General features: G+C 38.8%; 1 non-coding gene across 1 annotated transcript; it reads right to left on the bottom strand.

The window, feature by feature from the left end:
* Positions 1-552: 552 nt before the first annotated feature.
* Positions 553-624, bottom strand: TRNAG-UCC. The gene has a single exon. It is a non-coding gene; the product is annotated as a tRNA-Gly (tRNA).
* Positions 625-15,384: the final 14,760 nt, after the last annotated feature.

Raw genomic sequence — 15,384 nt, forward strand, 5'->3', positions numbered from 1 at the left:
AAGGTGAGAGACAAAAAATATAAGAAATGGAAGAGAGGTTGAACAGAAGAATATGCTGATAAAATACATCAAAAACTAAGCATATGAGATTTGATAGGCATAAATTGAAAGGTGACTATTTAATACAGCACACAGTGACTGAAACTGTAGACTTATTTAAGGACCTGGGTATATGGGTAGATTCAGCTGTGAGTTTTTCTAATCATATCAGCCAAATTGGTTAATGATAGTTCTAAAACTATAGATTGTATAAAAAGATTTATAAAGTCTAGGAAATCAAAAATAATGAAGTCATTGTTAGTTAAATTAGACTCAAACTTCACTATGGAATAACCATATGGAAACCCTATAAGAAAACAAGCATGAGTAAACTGGAAAGAGTACGACAGAAATAGGTTCATAGGTTCATACTAGGCTATCTGCCCGAGGGCATTTATAAGCCTAGCCCATAGTTTTGTGGCTTACGCCACCCCTTTAGTTTGGAGAAACTATGCCCATTATTTTGCTGTGCCTCTGTCGAGCAGTGACACTGAGGTTAATGTACAGATTTTTTGCATTGGCCGGGAATCGAACCCAGGTCAACTGCTTGGAAGGCAGCTATGCTCACCACTATACCACCAATGATATAACGCCCAACCGAATCTGACCTATAGTTTAATCTGACCTATAGTTATAAGTCAGCTGATGCTGAATATACCAAGGGTATCCATGAATGTGAAAATTGAAGTTATTATGAAAGACTAAAATATCTGAACTTGTGCAGTGTCTCTTACAGATATCTAAGAGGAGATCTTATTCAGGTATATAGGGCATTTAGTGACAACTACATCTGGAAATGTTTGGACTTAACAAAAAGTACTAGAGAATCATCAGACAACCTATGTAGGAGATTCTATAGGAAAGAGAAGTGTACTAATTGGTTCTCTGAGTAGCTGATGCATGGAACATAGTACCAAATTACATTAAAGCAAGTACTAGTTTAGATATTTTTAAGAACAGCCTGGATACTTATTATGGAAACAAGAGTTTGGGTATATTGGCAAGCTAGAAGGGCATTAATGCCTGTGCTTGAAATATTTGTTTGTATGTATATATGTATTGTGCACTTCTTCCATCTTTCTCTTCTGTGGTCCGTCTCATTGTGCTTGGCCTCCACAGCCTCATATGTTTGGACATGTTCCCACTGCATGTATATTTCCTGCTGCAACTGTTTCCTGAATATTATGTTATGCAATGCAGCACATGAAGAAAATATCTTGCTACATGTGCCAAGGTCAAACAGCAGCTCACCACAAGATATATCCAGGCATGCAAGGCTGATCTAACACATGTTCAACAATGACCTCTATTTGCAACAGGGTTTTGTTGTAGCTAATGTCTGCCACGATCTATGGATTTCTTTTTTTTTTTTTCAACATCTTTAGTGAATTATCACTTGTGGACATAGGCAAATTTACACTTGTACAAAAGTGTATAAGTATTAAATTAACATTAACAAACATACTTCACATATATTGCCATATATATATAACCTAAGCAATATTACATAAATTATTCAATTCCTGCCCCCTTTTTTTAAACAAGAAACATCTTTATTAAACCATCACTTATGACATAAGCAGTCATACCTTTATATAAATGAGGATAAACCACTCTGACACAAACCTAGCTGCAAGCACTTTCCATCACAAACCATACTGACACACTCCCAGTTGCAAACATTATACATCACTTTGTAATCTACCCAGTCATTTTCAGGTAAAATATTACATAGCTCATTTAAGTCCTGCCATCTTTTAAACCTCATTCCTCCCTTGTATGTGTTGTTCCCACAATTCCCATTTTTTTCCTTTGTAGTTTGCTCATACCCTTTTCTAAAGATCTCAATTCCATTTATTTTATCTCTTGTTACTATATGTACTACTTGTGATATAGTTGGTTTAAATTCTGATTTCCATTTTTTAGTAATTGCTTTTTTTGGCGCCGCCATAATTAGACACAGCAAGGCCTTACCATGTCCGATTCTGTATTTTGTCTCAGAAAAATTATGTCCCTCATCACACAGATCTCTCAACCCCGCATCTCCGACAGTGCATCCTGCAGAAAAGTCCACCAACACACCGCACTCACAAAAAATGTTCCCAAGTGCTCATTCTTCCTTGTCACACTGCCAGCATTTACTGTCTACCTGAGGAAAACTTCTCTGTAGTCTACTTGAGGTATAAAAATATTTATGTAAACATTTCCAAGCAAAAAATCCTAAATAATCTAGATTTTGTTGCATATTTGGGAGACGTACCTTTATCTTGCCATTGTTTCTTTGTGAATTGCTTATCCAGTCTTTCTTCCCAATCCTTTCTTACCTCCTCTGATTCTTATAGTTATCATGCAATATTTTATATACTCTATCAATTATTCCTTTTTTAATGGCAGGTTCTGTTCTAGATTCTACTAAAAGCTCTACCAGTACTGGTCTTTTGTTTAGGACCCCCACCTATTTCTTTCTCTTTGCCTGTACTCTGATAATCAATCCTTGATAGAGAAGGCAATCTCTAACCTGCAGTTCAAATAAATTATTGGCCTCTTCCCATTCTATTACATTTCCCTCTGTAGTTATTTGTTCCCAATACCTTGGTTCCTTTGCTAGTTTTCTCGAATAAATTCCAGCCCCTTTTGGGTATTTTCTGTATCACTAATTGCAGCCATCTGTATTGGTTGAATTTCCTTTCTGCATTCCTGTGTTGGCTTAGGTTTTAGAATACTTTCTGCTACTTTATGGATGTAATATTCTGTATGATTGTCATTATTCTTGAAGACCTGCATCCAAAAATCCCAGTCTCTCATTGTTTCTTGAACTTCCTACTGTTTCAACATCATCCCTTTCCACTTTGAATTTATAGTTTTGTGCTCATGTTATGTATAGGAGTCTTAACTGTGTAGCTTTGAAATACCCCTTCAAATTGGCTAATCCCAATCTGCCCTGCTCTAATGGAAGAATCATTTTATCCCACTTGACTCTTGCCATCGTCCCCTTCCAGATAAAGTCCTTCAGCTCTTCATTAATTGCTGTCCACAGCTTCTCCTCTAGTTGATAAAAGTATGCCTGACCTGCGTATAAGACTAAAAGGACTAAAAACATTGACTGCTTGTATCTTACTATCCATATTCATATAACAAAGCTTCAATTTTCTCAGTTTTTGTATTATTTTTTGTTTAGTTTCTTCTCACATATCCTTAGCTGCCACACTATAATAATTTTTAATCCATACTCCTAAATATTTAATTACGTCCCTATAAATATGGATACTTCAGAACCAATGCATGTGTGGGTACATAATTTTCTGCTGTTGCCTTTGCTTTAGCTTCATTCATTTTGTATCACAAAAAGATATGAAACTGCCTCAAAATGTTCCACAACTCTATAATGCAACTAATACAGTGAGTAATAAGGTGGTCACACAGACAAACCAATCAGTAAAAACTAAAAGAAAAATCTAGCCAAACTAGATTTTCCACTGTGTGATTCCTTAAAACCTCTTACATTAGCAGTAACGGAGATATATGCAAATGATCCCTCATGGATGTCAGGTGTTTCATCTTTACATCAGTTCTGAATGTCCATGACATCTTTATCATTTTAACTCTGTTATGGACAAATTCAAGCCCATAAAGCCAAACCCCACTAGCTGTTGAAATACATGGTTCGGCCTTCTTATGGCCTCATCAGCACAGCATAAGTGGAAAGTTTGGCTAACATTTGGAAACACAGGGTTGCCATACCCAGCTGATGTCCATAACCATTAGGGTGTCTGCAAAATATCCCAACTAACAAACTAAAACAGTGAGTAACAAGGTCACACATACAAACCAGTCAGTAAAAACTAAAAGAAAAATCTGTCTCTTTCTGGTTTTGTGAGGTTAAAATACTATATAAACAAAAAGCCGCAAAACAGATGAACCAGAATGGCTTCAGTGGTGAAAAACGATCCACTAGGCGTATAATATGTAACAAAGCAACTTATTAACAACACACAGAGGAAAAAATAAATAAATAAATGAATAATATTAATCCAAATGAGTCAAATCCAAGTGCTTTCATCTCCTGTGTAGGAGTCTTTTTCAAATAATATTGTCTGCAAATAGAGCCAGCTTTTCTTGACTACCATATCAATTGTATCCTTGAATTTCTGACTCCCTTATTTTCTTTGCCAGTTATTCTAAATATAATGCAAATAAAGAAGAGAGGACACAACCCTGCCAGGTGGTTCTGCTCAAGCGGGAAATATCAAAGGACACCCCCACCCACTTTCATTTTTGCTTCCAATCCCTCATATGTTCTTCAAATCAACTTTGTAATTTTTTCAGGAAATGCAAATGCTTCCATTGCCCTGCTCATAAAGTCACAGCTTACTCCGTCAAATGGTTTCTCTGCATCAAGACCCACCAACAACAATGGTATCTTCTTGCATTCTGCTTCCCTTTGGATCATCGGTGTTCTGTTAATGTTGTTAAATGTTTGCCTCCCTTCCGCAAAACCACATTGATCATATCTATCGATGTTGGCATTACTTTTGTCATTCTTTTAGCTATTATAGACATGGACTCTCTATAATCATGGTTTAGTATTGAAATGGGCCTGTATGAAGCTGGGTCTGATGGATATTTACCTTCTTTAGGTATTACCATTACCGCCGCTTTCTTCCAGGATGTTGATACTTCTCCTCTTAAAATACTGTTAAACAAAACCTTCTAGATCTTAATCAGTCCTTTCACTCCTAACTTCCACAATCTGTGGATTTCTGATGGGTGTCATCAACTATGGCTTAGGGACATATCCAGTAATGCAAGTAAGATGCCTATGGAGAAACTTGTCGTTTACACACCATTGATGTAGGTCTTACATGTGCCATATTTAGGAGTTATGAATGCTGCCTGGGTGGCCTACAGACACATTTTAGTTTATACCCTGTGCATCACAGACCAGGTGAAAGGTGATGAGTGGTAACCTTTATGGTTAATGCACCTTCTTCCCAGCTGACTAGGTGCAGCCTTTATTTCAGTCTGGGTGCAGTCTATGGCCCCTGGTTCTTCAGGGAAATGGACTGTGTTATAAAACTGACAGATGGTGTTGGTTCTCCCACTTTGTAGCATGGCATGGAGGAATTGGAGTATTCTTGAGGCTTATGTTTGGGATACCCCTACCATGGTCCCCCTTGTTCGCTGAAAGGTTCCTGTAGCTAATATTCTCAAAGCTACACATATGTAGGTATCCTTAGGGATAGGTCCTTCTCAGTTTCCTTGGACCTGCACATGGGCAACACATCTGAATTGACTCCTGCATGGTGACTCTATCTATACGATTGTGGGCCACAATTTCAGTGTAGTGAAGGACATGGACTCCTAAATGCAGACAGATGACAGTGCATTGCCAAGGGTAATGATGCTTGATATTATGTCTACCAGTGACTAGTGCAGTCTGTTGCATATAGAACTTTATCAGTGCTGTGGCGACCCAAACATCATTCTGCTATTCCCCCTCCAGAAATTCCTGGATTTTATGGTGGCCATTTACTCTGGAGCTAACTCATGCAGTCACAGAATGTATGTGTTTCCAGATTACTGTGCCATATTGTTTGCTCTCATTTGTATCTACAGAGTTCGTCATTTTAGTACTGTTCATTACCATTTCAGTATACCACCATTAGCATACAATGTAGGCATCTAGGCTGTGCCCAGTGTATCTGTGAATTGTGCGCACACACAACCTGGCTGTGGCCACTTATTGAGCACAATTGCCAAACGTGACACACACACACAGCTTTGACAGATTAAAAGCATTATGCAATACAAAGTACAGTGGATAAACCCTTAAACAGGACACAGTAAGTCAGTGCAGGGTGTTTCCTGAGTTACTCAATGGAGGTTACCATTAGTGTCCTATGGGATGCTGCACTAAGGCCATTTCTTTTGGACCATTCTTAGATTTGAAAAAGGAAAATGGATGTTGGATAATCATATATTCTGATGACTGCAAGGTGGGTAACATGGGTGTCCTTCTCATGATTACTGTTCTAGTATTACTGATAAGTGAGATAACCCATCAGGGATAGCCATTCATCCAGCTGGGATACCAAAGCCTAGGCATCTTCCTTTCGGGCCATATGTCCAATTTATGACAAAAGCATGCCTTGGTTATGTGGTTGGTATACCAGGGACATACAAGTGCAAAGTACATCTGAACTTTTTCAGTGCCAGCCCAAACACTGAACCTGTGTTTCTCTTTCAGTCTGTCAGATGCATGATCATTGCAAGTTCCATTTTTTCTAGAGAGCAGATAAGTACCACCATTGGAGGAAACTTCCTGTTTTTCTCCTTTTTTGACTAAAATTAAACCTTTTCATGTCAGCTAAGAAGAGAAAATGATTGTAGGAGGCAAATATCTTATAGGAACAATCATATAAAGTTGTCCCTATAATGTGTAGTGACAACCATACTTACATATCTTTTTGTGTAGGAGCCAGTTATGGTTATAAGAATTGTTCTGTCAGTCCTTTGTCCCTAAGACCCTTAGAAGATGTTTGTCTTCCCTTAAGATATATCTTGTAAATCAGTGATTCAAAGTGCTCTCTCCTGGATTTTTTAATGTATCCTGTATCAGTTCAAAACAAAGCTTAAGAAGTCCAAATCTGATGCTTCAGCTCTCTGCTTTGTCTCCTGATGAGTCCTCGTACCATCCAGGTGCATCAGCCACTCCCTCTGTTGAGACCCTATTGGAGGATGACAAGTCTCTATCCTTTAGCATGTCCACCCTGACTTCTAAGACTGTTACGTATGTCATAAAGGGGGGACCAAGGCTTATTTCTGAGGCACCTAGCAAATTATCATTAGAGATGAAGTACTGGGTTCCCTCACTGATGTGCGTCACAGGTTGGAACCTCCTCAGTTTGTGCAGTCTCCTCTTCTCTCCAAGAAAAAGCAGAAGACTAAGCATACCTCATCCTCCCCCTGCTATCAGGGATCCTCAGAAGGAATGGTTTGAATTTTCTCAAGGAGTGTTTAAAGCGTTAGTCTCTGTTAAGCCCCTCCCAGAACTTTGCTTATGCCTCCCTCCTCCTACTCTCCCTGTCCTCAGTAGAGACATAAAGATCTCTTAAGAGGCTTCAGATCTGGATTCTGAGCTGGATTCCTTGGTTTATTCTTCTCATATTCTGCGTCTGAAGAGGACACTGCATCCCCAGATTCTCCTTTGGAGGAATTTTCCTTTGGCGATACAGTACTAAAGATAATGCAATATTGTTCAATGGGAATAGAAAAAGATGTCAGACATGCTAAAAAAAATATTATGACCTGATATAACCGAGGATGTGAAAACGATCTCTCCCCGCCCGGTCCTTGAGACTTTGCTAAATACCATTATCTTGACCTCTATGAATCCCGAATCCAAATCCAAATCTCCAGCCCCCAAGAAGTTTGAAAGATTTTACAAAGTTCCTGACTCCCGTTTGTATTAGAACCCCTTGTCTGATCTTGCAGTTATTTCACTGGAATCTGATAAGCCTACTAAACTTCTGCCTTCTTGCATTACCTTTGCTAATGGTGAAGATAGTAAGATAGTTGAAAGGTATGGAAAAAAGGTTTGCACCTCCTCTAATCTGGCATGTTGTGCTCTTAATTATCAAGCTCATATGATCAGGCATCCTCTTGTCTTTGTTGGGGAACCTTGGTAAACTTTTATCTGATATGCCTGATTCTGAAATAAGTCTTATGCTGTTTTCTTGTTCGGTGCAGCTTCTCAAGTTGCAAACCATTCTATTAAATGCAGCTATGATGTAGCTGATGCTTCCTCCAGAGCAACTGCTACTGGTTATGTTATGAAGAGAGTTTCATGGCTTAGGTTCCAGTCTCTTCCTAAGGATATGTTACATGTAAAATCATGGATGCCCCTCTGGATAGAGACACGCTCTTATATCCTGCTTCTGCTATTTTGTTTTTCAAAAATCTTCAGGAAAGAGGCAAGTTTATGCTAGATTTTTAATAAGATCTTTCTCCTCTTCCCAAGTTTCAGTGAAACTGCTCTTCTAAAGCTGGCCCTTTTTTTCATAAATAACAAAAGGCCCGTAATGAAAGGGTAAATATATATTCAAAAAGGAGATTTCAGTACAAACACAAGCAGAAATTTAAGCCCCCATTTTCTGACAAACTAGCCTCCTTGTGGCTGTCTACCTCTACCTCACATCCTCCTCCCTCACCTCTGTCTACCTCTCATTCCTCTATCGGTGAAACTTTCCTTATCTTTTCCATTTTGAGAATCTGTCAGCAAAGACTAGTGGAGTCTTTCAATAATTCAAAGTGGATACAGAGCACCATGGCCTTCTATTCCTTACATGTGACGAATTCCCCCATGTTCCTTCAGGCCAACTCCAGTTTATCTTTCCAGTTCTACAGGAGTTATATCTTCAGGATACAGTAGAATTTACACCCTCATCAAAAGGGAATAGGGTTCTATTCCGGGCTTTTTCTGGTTTCCAGGAAAGAGGGAAAATGTGGACTAATTCTGTATTTGTCCCTTCTCTACTTGTTTCTGAGAGTTCCAAATTTCAAGATGCTTACCCAGCAGTTTCTTCTTCCCATGATTCTGCCTCAAGCTTTTTTGGTAACCTTGGACATAAAGGATGCATATCTTCGTATTCCAATCCATACAGATTACAGGAAGTTTGTAAAGTTCTTGGTTTTGGAATATCATATGCAAGTCTGGGTTTTGCCCTTCTGGATTTCTGCTGCACCAAGAGTTTTCACAAAGTGCCTAGCACTCGCTTTTGCTTTCTGCAGTCTCCAGGGAATTCAGATAATCCCTTATTTAGACAATCTGTTCATCCAGATTCTGTCAGGAATTTAGCTTAAAAAGAAATCTAATCTGTTCCCTCCAAGGATCTGATGTTTCTGGGTTGCAGGCTCACAATACATAGGTGACTACCCCACCCCCCTCACACACACAAATAGATGTTGTTAATGGATTCTATGTCATAAGATCGAAAGACCACTTGATCAAATCTGAGATCATCTAGAATCTTTACCAACAATACTACAGTTTTGGTACTATCTCATTCACTGCAATGGAACTCAGGAAGTTTGCACTGTAACTTCTAATGGGTGGAGCCTAAGCCTTTTGACAGAATCAAATGATATGCTCACATGTCAAACAAATGTTCATATCTCTAGAACAGTAGGGGTTATGAAAGAAATGCAAATGGCAAACCCTTTAGCACTAATTATTGTTATAGTGTTAGTATTCATTAGGTTCAAGGTCTTAAACTAAATTTTATAACTCACAGTAAACACAGTAACAGTTACGTTTGTAATATTTTGTAAACAACTTACGGTACTTTTCTGTTATCGGGGCAACAGCTCTAATGAGCTTTTGGAAGGTTAGCATGCGGTCGCACAGATCGCTCTGCTGTCACTGATGTGGGAACAGCCCTCAGTTTTACTTGAAATTGTAGACAAAAAGAGGAGTAAGGACATTTTTGCAGCTAGTGTATCCCATTTGCATTGTAAAAGACAAAGTCTTACTCTTACACAATATCAGTGAAGGTAACAGTTTGAGGGACAGCGAAAGGGGTGTACTTTACATACCATACGAAAACTTTGCGAAGGGTAGTATCACCAAGAAGTGCTGCATCTGATTCGCACTAGCAAAAACTGTCTTACACCGGCCATCTCATGCGCACTTTTACAAGATTGACACTGGAGCATACCAGTCAACATGCATTCAGTGATGACAGCAGAACCATATACGACGGCATGTCTTTGAAGCGATTAAACATGCAATCAGTAATGACAGCAGAAATAATTAACTGAAAACCTGTACTGCTGTTAGTGGTCTACTAACGAATTTTCAAGTTTTCAAACAGCTTCAGAATGATAATTCTAAAAGTACGTTTACGGGGGAAAGGTTACATACATGTAGACATTTACTGGAATGTAGATATTCCAGTAACGTTTGGCAATACGCAAAAATGTAGTATTTATCTTTCACACTGCCCATAAAAACACTGTCCGTTAGGGAGCACTGCTCACTCCTTCCTTATGGCAATAGTCTGCAGTTGCATATCGTTTTTAATTAAAATATTGGACTAGTTAAACTGGTTTTATGAAAGGTCAATACACAATATATTTTCTCTACTTATATAAAATCATTGCGACCGCCCTAACCTTCCAACAGCTCATTACAAGATAATGGAAAAGTACCCAAGTTACAATATCTCAGCAACCACTCAAGTTAAGTACAGCATTTTATTTATCTAACGGGGAGCTTTCATAAGAGGTTATGGAGTTCTATCTGTGTGTTGTGGTGGTTGAGATATTTAGAAAAATGTGAAAATATCTATATAAATGAATATCATAAAAACAACAGTTGATATCTCTTAAACTGCACTAGATGAGGTCAAGTATTAATGCAGTTGAGTTTGCCATTGTGTAAGCTTTAAGATGAAATCTTTAAAAACCTTGTATATAGCATGGTTTTGGAATTAATGATGCAAATATGAACAAGCAATATTTGATGCCTGGAGTCATCAGTAGGAGTTAACTGCAGATGCACATGGAGGTGTCACTTGGATGTAATGAGATAAACAAGCAAACTGGGACAAGCTCGTACCACGTTTGGAGAGTAACAATGACTTCTTGGGAAGTAGCCATACAGCACAACCTGTCTTGGGTTGTAGTTTACATTCCCCCATTGAAATATTCAGTAGTAGATTTCTAGAACAGACCCTCACATGTGGATGTTAAACAGAGATCTTTTTACAGATTGACCATCAGTGGGGTAGTCACCAGATAGATATCTTTGCCTCCTATCTGAACAGGCAGCATAGGCAGTTTTGTTCCAGGATTCCATGCCCAGAAGCTTAGAAAATGGATGCCATGTCTTTTTCCTGTAAGGGGAGATTCCTCTTAGGCATTCTCTCCCCTAATTTTAATTTCCAAGGATCTTCTGAAAATCGAGAAGGACAAGCCAACAATCTTGCTGGTGCTCAGCGCTGGTTTCTCCCTCTGTTTCATCTGACCCAGGGCAATCATCACAAGTGACCTCATAGGATTATTTATTTTATTTATTTATTTATTTTACATTTGTTAACCGGGCTAGTCTGACTGGATATATTTCCATTTTCAGCAGAGGCCCGGGGAGAAAAGCTCCACATATGGACATAAGAGATTTATAATGAGTACAAATAAGTTACAAATAACAAGTTACAGACTTGTAACACTTCAACCAATGCATCTTGATTACAAAAAGAAGGCAACTGGAAAAACTAAAATACATTCTATTAAACATCAATACAACTTCTAGAACCTGATAAATAATAAGAGAGACCAGGGAAAAGAACTAAAACATTGAAACCTAAAACTAGATTACAAAGAAGTACACTACCTAGACTATCTAAATACTATCATCTTTAGCATAATTACATATTGTAGCATGAGAAGAGAGAGTAAAGGGACAGGAGTTAGCAAAAAAGAGCAGTAGAAGGGCAGTGTAGAGTTGATAAAGATATAAGCTTCCTGGGAATAGGGTCAGAGATACAAGGAATAGGATTTGTGAGGAGAAGGAGGCAAGGTGGTGAAAGGCCAGTTAACGGGTGGGGGCGTAAGAAAAGGCAGAGGAGTGGTAGGTAAGGAATTAACATTTAATCAGGATTTGAACAGGGACACATCCAGTGGCTTTTCAGGTAGATTCTAAGTTTTTGTTTAAACAAAGTAGTAGATGCCATAGAAGTAAGTTCAGTAGGAAGTTGATTCCAGTGTTTACCCAAGGCATTTGAGAAGAGGGAGTCACCAGCTAGGTTATTAGATTTTGTCAAGGAAACTAGCAGTTTGTTTGATGAGCGGAGGGAGTTTAGATTAGAATATGTGGTTAAGAGGTTAGAAAGTGCAGGTGTATTTTGACTTTGGTATAGAGCTCTATGGACAACTGTAAGTTGGGAAAGAAGTAGCATGTTAGACAGTTCAAGCCAGTTAAGTTGCTGCAGATTTAAACAGTGATGTGTTCTAAAAGGCTTACCAGTAACAAATCTGGCTATGTTATTGTAGGTGGTTGATAGTTTGTGAAGATTGTTTTTTGAGGTTAGTGTAGATTGGTGAGGCATAGAGAAGAGTAGAGATGAGGTGAGAGTGGGCAAGAGTAGCTTTGGCTGGGGAGGTTAAAAAGTCCTAATTCGATAGAGAGAGACGAGTTTCCTGTTTACATTTTTAATGGTATTATTAATGTGACAGTCAAAGGTAAGGTTGTTGTCTATTGTGACACCTAGCAGTTTGGTAGTGGGGTCAGGTGATATAATGGTTCCATTATTAGATAAGATAGTGAAATGTAGTGCAGGGATCTATTAGTAGGCTTAAAGAGTAGGAGTTTGTTTTTTTTTTTATGTTAAGGAGTAGGCAACGCTTTATCAACCAAGTTTCGACTTTGGAGAATATATCTTGAGTATTAGTTTGGAGTTCAGCAATGGATTTAGCAGAGCAAATTAGTGTGGAGTCGTCAGCGTATTGTATGCATGTAGCCTGGGGAATAGCTGCTTGTAGGTCGTTTATAAAGAGGGAGAAAAGAAGAGGTCCGAGGATAGAGCCTTGGGGGACCCCAAGTGAGATAGGTAGAAGAGATGATAGTTTCTTATCCCAGAGAACGGCTTGTTTCCTATTAGAGACATAGGAACTGAACCAGTGGACAGCTTTAGGCTCTAAGGAAAGAGATTTGAGAATTTGTATAAGGAGAGAGTGATTAACCATGTCAAAGGCTTTGGATAGGTCGATAAAGAGAGCTGAAGACAGGATGTTATCATTACGATTCTTGTTAATCAGGTCAGTAAAGGAGAGGAGAGCAGTAGTTGTGCTATGAAAAGGCCTAAAGCCATGTTGACAAGTAGTAAGAATGTTGTTTTTTATTAGGTGGTTCATTAACTGCTGGTGAACACATTTTTCCATGATCTTAGCGAGTGGGGACAAGAGAGCTATGGGTCTATAGTTGGAGTAATCATATGAGTTACCTCCTTTGTGTAAGGGTATGATGTGTGAGATTTTCCAGATGTCAGGTATGGTTTCTTCACTTATAATTCTATTAATGAGAATGGATATGGGATAGGCTATTTCGGAGGCTGCTTTTTGAAGGACTTCAGATGGAAGTTGGTCTGCTGAAGGGGAGCATGGTTTGAGTTTATGGATACATTTCTGTATAAAGGAGGTAGAGATGGGTAGAAGCCTAAAGGTTGGTAGTTTGAGGGATACAAGGTCAGGGATGTTAGTGTTGTCACTAGAGAGATGAGAGGCCAAGGCATTAATAGTGTCAGTAAAGAAAGAGTTGAAAGTATTGGCTATATCAAGGGCAGAATTCTTTTCAGACCCAGATGGGGATGGAGTGGAAGTCTGTCCAGGGTGAAGAAGTCTATTTAGGGTTGACCAGAATTTTTGAGGGTTGTTGTGATTAGCTTGCTGGAGGTTACTAAAATAACTCCTTTTATCAGTGAAGATGGCTTTTTTGGTAGTGTTTCTTAGGTGCCTGAAAGTCTGTTGGTCTATAGGAGACTTGCTCACACAGCAGTAATGCTCACTAATCCAAACCTTCAGACTCTGTATCTAACTCTTTGGGTGATCAGATTTTAATTCCTTTTAGGCATCTATTTAAAGGTATTATAGGAGGCTAGGAAACCTGCTACAAGAAAATCTGACTTTTCTATTATCGTATTCTACCTTAGAGTGAATGGACTATTTCACAGAGACTTTCAGTCACAGAGAAGGCATGTATTTAACTGATAAAGTTCATGTACAGCAAGGTTCTTAATGATAAATATGCTTACATTAAACCATGGTAAAATTCTCAGTAAACTTTTAGTTGTGGGGCCCTGAGGTAGAACTCCTGCAATATTGAGGTCAGATGTAGTGACAGCAGGCTCTGCTTTATGAAGGGAGATAGTGAGTGTAAGAGGAGGCAACTTAAGAGATTGTGGCCAGTAGTCCCTTGGGTGAAAATTATTCTAATGATTTACAACACTGCGTTACACTAGATTTGCTTGATGACAGAATGAGACTGCCAGCCTCCAGTTTGCCCTTTTAAGTGCATTGAACATAACATCACCTCCATCTCTACCTTTTTCTACTTGTTCCACCCATGCCTACTTTTTCCTTTCCCCCTGAAATGCATCTGGATTCCCAATCTACTACCCATTCTAGCAGTCTGTTGTTGTAGAGATCCCATGAGTAGTTGGCTCCGTAAAGCTACTTACTATGTCCCTTCCATCCTCCTCTGCCTTCCTGTTTAGAATGACAGATTCACATCTCTCCAACATTTTCTGTATTTGAACATATATCTCTGGTAATATTCTTTCCCTTCCAGCCCACAAATTTCAATGATATTGATGTTCCCAACTGAGTTACTGGATCAAGATAACTTAAGGCAGTATGAACTGAATACTTTGCAATTACTTGGACTCAAAACAAGCTATTCCATCAAACCAGTTTTGAAAAATTTATAATGAATGTTCAGTAAATTAGGAGGTGAATACAAATAAGTAATGCACTGCACAATACTGTTTCTAGCAGAACTGCACAGTGCGTTGTAAGGGAGCGATATGGAGATTGCTGTAGTACTAGAGTAGTCGAGAAGTTCTATTAAATAACATTTCCAGGGATCTTGGTGGATAACGCCACATGCAGTTTGGGAGCACGTGTCATGTAAATTGCCATGTGTTGTGCCCTGGAACCATGCACCAAGATCAAAACAGAGCAGTAGAGCACTTCATGGCAAAAGTATTCCCTGGTATTTCAAGGCAGGTCAGTGAGAACAAATGTAGCAGTTTGGTAGTGAACACCTGCTGCCATCTATAGCAACAGCCTGTCTGTTATCACTGCAGTGTCAGTATGAATAAGGATATGTTTGATTGTATGGGGATATACATACATGCATACGAACACATGCACTGTGTGTGTGTGTGTGTGTGTGTGTGTGTGTGTGTGTGTGTGTGTATATATATATATATATATATATATATATATATATATATATATATATAAAATCTTTATCTCCGTATACACATGTATGTGTCTGTATCAGAAGGACAAAAGCTCAACAAGAATGAATGACAAAAGACCGAGCCAGAAACATCGAACACCCGAAGAGTCAAAAAACAAACACCTCTGCATTTTTGCAGGGGAGCAACCTACCCCCATGCACCCGCCACACCCCCTGCTAATCCCGCACATTCAGGGTCTTTGCTGTTCGACCTTCCAGGATTTTGATGTTCCTGGTTTGGTCTTTTGACATTGCTGCTTTCATCCTACTGATAGGGAACTAATAATGGCATATACGCACAGACATACATACCTACTTTGTGTGTG

Source organism: Protopterus annectens, chromosome 2.part1 (assembly GCF_019279795.1).
Source record: "Protopterus annectens isolate FY-2018-M chromosome 2.part1, PAN1.0, whole genome shotgun sequence".
Lineage (NCBI taxonomy): Eukaryota > Metazoa > Chordata > Ceratodontiformes > Protopteridae > Protopterus > Protopterus annectens.